Source organism: Pseudochaenichthys georgianus, chromosome 7 (genome assembly GCF_902827115.2).
Source record: "Pseudochaenichthys georgianus chromosome 7, fPseGeo1.2, whole genome shotgun sequence".
Lineage (NCBI taxonomy): Eukaryota > Metazoa > Chordata > Actinopteri > Perciformes > Channichthyidae > Pseudochaenichthys > Pseudochaenichthys georgianus.
The window spans coordinates 38,518,639-38,523,512 of record NC_047509.1 but is presented as its reverse complement, the minus strand read 5'-3'; the positions used below and the strand labels follow the sequence as shown (position 1 = coordinate 38,523,512).

At 41.6% G+C, this 4,874-nt stretch overlaps 1 long non-coding RNA gene across 1 annotated transcript; it reads right to left on the bottom strand.

Annotated features, from left to right (window-relative positions):
- Positions 1-1,367: 1,367 nt before the first annotated feature.
- On the bottom strand, positions 1,368-4,726 carry LOC117449906 (uncharacterized). Its single transcript, XR_004552519.1, has 7 exons — positions 4,598-4,726; positions 4,402-4,498; positions 2,826-2,887; positions 2,693-2,726; positions 2,526-2,591; positions 2,051-2,122; positions 1,368-1,946 (listed from the first exon to the last, which is right to left on the bottom strand). It is a non-coding gene; the product is annotated as an uncharacterized lncRNA (long non-coding RNA).
- Positions 4,727-4,874: the final 148 nt, after the last annotated feature.

Sequence of the window (4,874 nt, the reverse complement as noted above, 5' to 3'; positions counted from 1 at the left end):
GTAGAGTTGTAGAAAAGACATGGTGTACAGACAGTACAGAACAGTACACTCTGATTGTACAGTCACTACAGTGTAGCCTATACTGTATAGTAGGTGTGTAACAGTGTAATGCGTATAGTCTACTCTACACTCTACCTTTCAGCAACGTTTTATGGATTTAGGTTCAGTCAGCTCAGGGACTGTTTGGTTACTTTAGTTTGGTAAATGAAATAAATGTTTGAACTTTGTAGTAGTTCACTGTAGTTGCTGTCATAAGTCATTTGTAGACTAAGTGGCAAAAAGTGTTTTTTTTACATTTGTACTTTGTAGAGAAATGTAGACACGAGTTGGAAGGGAGCACAATAAATCTGACGAGTTTGAATTTGAGTTGATTATGAGTTAATTTTAAATTGATAATTAGCTCACAATAAGTTCACTTTAGTTACTCACACAACTTGACACAAGCCATGGGTTCAGGTCCGGACTTATAAGTCCGGACCTGAACCTGAACCTCTGGACTTGAGTCCGGACCTGAACCTGAATGTGAGTCCAGGTACGCAGCACTAGTCCTTACCCTGCTGTGTGAAGAGGACAGGTTATCCAGGTCATCAGAAAGAGATCTCCGGTTCTCGGTCAGCGGAGCGTATCTGTTCTGGATTGGCACACTTGGTGGTTTAGGAGGATTGTTTGTAATTCTCCCTTTAGCAGCTGTCCACTGCTGTTTCCTAGTATGAATATGGGTTGAAGAGGCGCTCTTCCTGGGTGATAACAATGCAGGCCAGCCGGTCGCATCACAGATTTCAGAGTGCTGGGCTCTGCCTGTTATCCGTCCTCCCAAATCCCATGGAAATGATTTACTCTTAGGCTTTGCACCCAGAGAGTTCCAGGAAGGACTACCACTTGTAGATTTATTACCCAGTACACAGCCCTCCTGTTCCTTGGAATCCTTGTAGCTGCTAACTAGCTGTGAGTTAGCATACCCTTCTCCATTATTTTGCAACACTGGTAAAGTGGTGTCATTCCCACGACATAGTCCATTCACTTCCACGTTAACTTCCAACCGTTGCATTTTCATTTCCAACACAGCTATCTTCTGTATAAGTTTGTGGAAGTCATCTAGCTTAAGCTAAATAGCATGCAGTAGCCTACCAGGCTTTAGCTGTTGCTAGGCCACGCTACTGTAAGACTGAGGTCGTAGTAAAAATGTTGAAATATGGCTGAAACCCTCTGTCTATTTACGAAGATGAACTGTCCCAGTGATAAGTTAATGTCCAGGAGCTGCTGCTCGAAGTTTTCAGAGAATAAGAGTAGGAAAATCAGCATAAAAAGTAAGCAGAGGCAAGAGCAAGCAGAAAAGCGTCTGCACTGTAAGAAAGATAAGCAAGCAGTAAGTTCACTTTTTTTATTGTAAGGATTCAACACACTACTCTGTTTAGAATACTAATTGGCAGATGCATACACTAGTTATCAGCATGAAGGACACATTTTTTCATTGTCTGTTTATGTGAAATATGTAGAAGCCATCATTAAATTGTAGACCAATGCATGATTAAATACACAAAACAGCTTATATTATACATTCATAATTGTGTATTAGTTCTATCTTTATAGAGAACATTATACATTTAGAATCAGATTTTGAGACAGTGAGCGGCTGGGAAAGTCACACCGCCATGGGGCACAAACAGTTGCTGATGTGATGTTTTCTTCGCATTCTCAGGCATTCCATAAGGAGGGTCAGGAACTCACGCTTGGGACCACCAGTGTCCCCTCCATCCTCAGTTTGTCCCTCATCATCAGTGAACTTAACTGATGTCTCATGAGAGGGATCGAACGAGGCACCTTTGAAGCCACGGATTGCTCGATCACATACATTGGCTCTATTAATATTGAACCTGCTGCAAGATGTATTTGTTCTTTTTGCAGAGAGTTCTGCAACAATGTCTTCCGCAGTCAGGTGTTCTGTGCTGGGAAAGACAAAGTGATGTATTGTAATATTAAATGATGAAGCTAGTAATAAGATTTACAGTATAGAATAGAAAAATTAAGTGGTAATAGTAACAATTAATACCTTTGCTCCATTTTGTCTTCTGGCTCAGACTGGCTATCAATAATGATAAGTGCATACACAGTTGTGTAGTTGCTGCAGTGAGAAGACAGTTGAATAATTATTTTCAAATACATAATATATGCATGACAATCATATTTACAAAAGGATGTCGATCCTCTTCCTGTTTTTTTTCAATACATTGGGTTCTAAACTGACAACAGCACTTTTGTCATACTCCTGCACAATCCTTGTAAACATTTGAAATGGATGCAAGAAACAATATCTGATCTTTGAAAAATATTTGTGGGTGTTTTTTGTATCATCTTCACTAAGATGTCAGATATTGTGGGTGTCATTTGGAAATGTATGAAAGTATAATTGTTCTGCTTCGTGGCAATGTTACCCACTGTGATTGGAGGCTATACAAACAAACAAATGTAAAATAAAGATACACAGCAAACAACTGTGTCACGATGCAACTGTCAACATTGTTTACCTATAGTAGTTGTTCTGACCCGGGGGGAGACTGGACCTCTTCCTGGAATGGGGTTGGTGCTCCATCCTATTTTTACCCAGGAAACAAGTGCACACAAAGGCATTTATTGATTTCATGTTCACAAATTCAAACCTACATGGTATAATTACATGTTTAATTAGTCTTACCCGATCAGACGCTGGTTGTGGGTGCCTGAGAGGTCTGATAAAGGTAAACAACAAATATATTCAAACTACTGTACTGTTAAAACATTCTGCTTCTTGTGGCACAAAATAATATGTTGACAATGTTTTATTTTACCCTGGCAAACTGTTGTCCATTCGTGGAGTGCTCACTTTTGGAACATTTGGAATGTCCCACACCTGCATACAAACAAATGACTGACTGAAATAAATTCACTTTAATTAAGAATAAATGCCACGATAAATCCAAACTGACCAAGGTACATTATATTGTTGACCGTCCTTTAACTCTCACATTAGGATTCACATTGGGGCACAATAAACCAACTCCGCCCATATAATATATCTACATGATGTCAAGAGCTACATTTAGGTGCACAATGCTGTCTCTTGACTTGCAAACTCTTTTACCAAACAAGCCAACGCTAGCTGCGTAAATATGACGCTCTTTGTATCAAAACAAAACGTACCTTCTTATACATCGACTTTTTCCACTTCGATCAACTTTGTTTCCTCTGGCTTCAATTTGCAGCACTCTCGTTCGTTCTCTCCATGTCTGGTCAGACATCAATCTCTTCCCCTAGAGGCCTGGAGCTCTTCCGGAATGTTTTTTTTTTTGTATGTGTTTTGCGATCTGTACGTGCTTTGGACTTTGCATATCGTTTTGGTATTTGCAGCGTTTTTTGTTGCGTTTGTTTTCGGGGTTTGTTTGTTTTTCATTTCAGGATTTGCAGCTGTTTCCTGCTAATGTATGTGTTTTTGGCCGTTGTTCCGTGTTTGCACCTGTCGGCCACCGTAGTTCTGTCGTCATTTCCTGCACCGCATTTCGAGTCGATTGTGATTTATAAAAGGGAAACAGGCGTAGGAAGCGCCGTACGCACTATCCTCGCCGGTACACAATGTTTTGTGAATCGGAAAATGTCGGAACATTTCTGTACCTATTGTTTGGATTTCTACTACGTTAGCAACCTTCCCACGTGAATCCTACGCACGGCGTTATAAATGACGCCCCAGAGATCAGCTGCTGCTGACAGAGAAAAAGAGTGCTGCCTCTCCCCACCTCTGCTGCTAAATCCCCTGCGGAGAATAAACAGAAGGGCAACCATGGAAACCATGCTCGGAAGTCTTCTTCGCTGCATTTGGTCTATTTTGTGGCGGAAGTACAGCGCCACTTACGGGCCCGGCATATGTACTACAGCGTCTCCAACAGGTCGAGCGGTCTCGTGTGGAAGGACACATTTCTGGTGCCTATTGCGTGTGGACGGAAGACTTTTTTTGATAACGATTTTGGTTCGTTTGCGTTACCGTTCTCGTGTGGCTCCAGCCTTACAGTTTAATGGTAGTTGTAGCATGCTTCTTTACAGGCCCCTATCAACAGCAGCATTTCCTTCAACACCTGCATTTTCTCCTGAATCTCCGAAGGGACAGGACTGGCTTAGTGCCTGCCTGAAACCAGAGGACAGTCTGCTCTGAGTAGTTAGCTGGCCGTGATTTGTCAACAGCTTAGCGATGTCCCGCCCCTTAGCCTATTGAAACAATGTGTTGGAGGGCTAGGCAGAGCATGTGTTACATAGTGATGTAGTGATGATTTGCAACCTATCTAAGACTACAAGAAGGGAAACACCCCAAAATGCACAACAGGCCCCCTTTAAATCAATTATTCAAATGTATAGTGGTCTATGCGTGTCACAAACCTGTGTCTGGATCAATGAACGAGTGTCTAATGAGGAAGTCCAAGACCACCATGGCACAGTTGGGTTTGAAGTCATCCGTGGCGATGAGCTCCTTCACCTGAAACCAAGACAATAACCAAACACCCCTGTGATATATCTGTCTCCCCTCAGATTGTTGTTATCTCACAGGATTCATATTCAGAACAGCAGTACTGACCTTCTCCATGGGCAGGAGGTAGAACTCTTGCACCTCTCCATCCCCTACTTTAGGCTTGAACCCCACAGGAAGTTCTAAATCAAAGACAAACTGACTCTCTGGATATACCCCGTCTTCATCCTCATAGGTGTAGCTAGAAATGCACAGGAGTAGTGAGTTATGAAATAGTTTTGTTATATTAAAAGTATTTCCTTTTGTTAATGACTAAATTGTGCAGACCCAACATGTAGCTTGGTCACAAATGTTTTGTTTTACTTTTTGTCTGTGGTTCCTACTA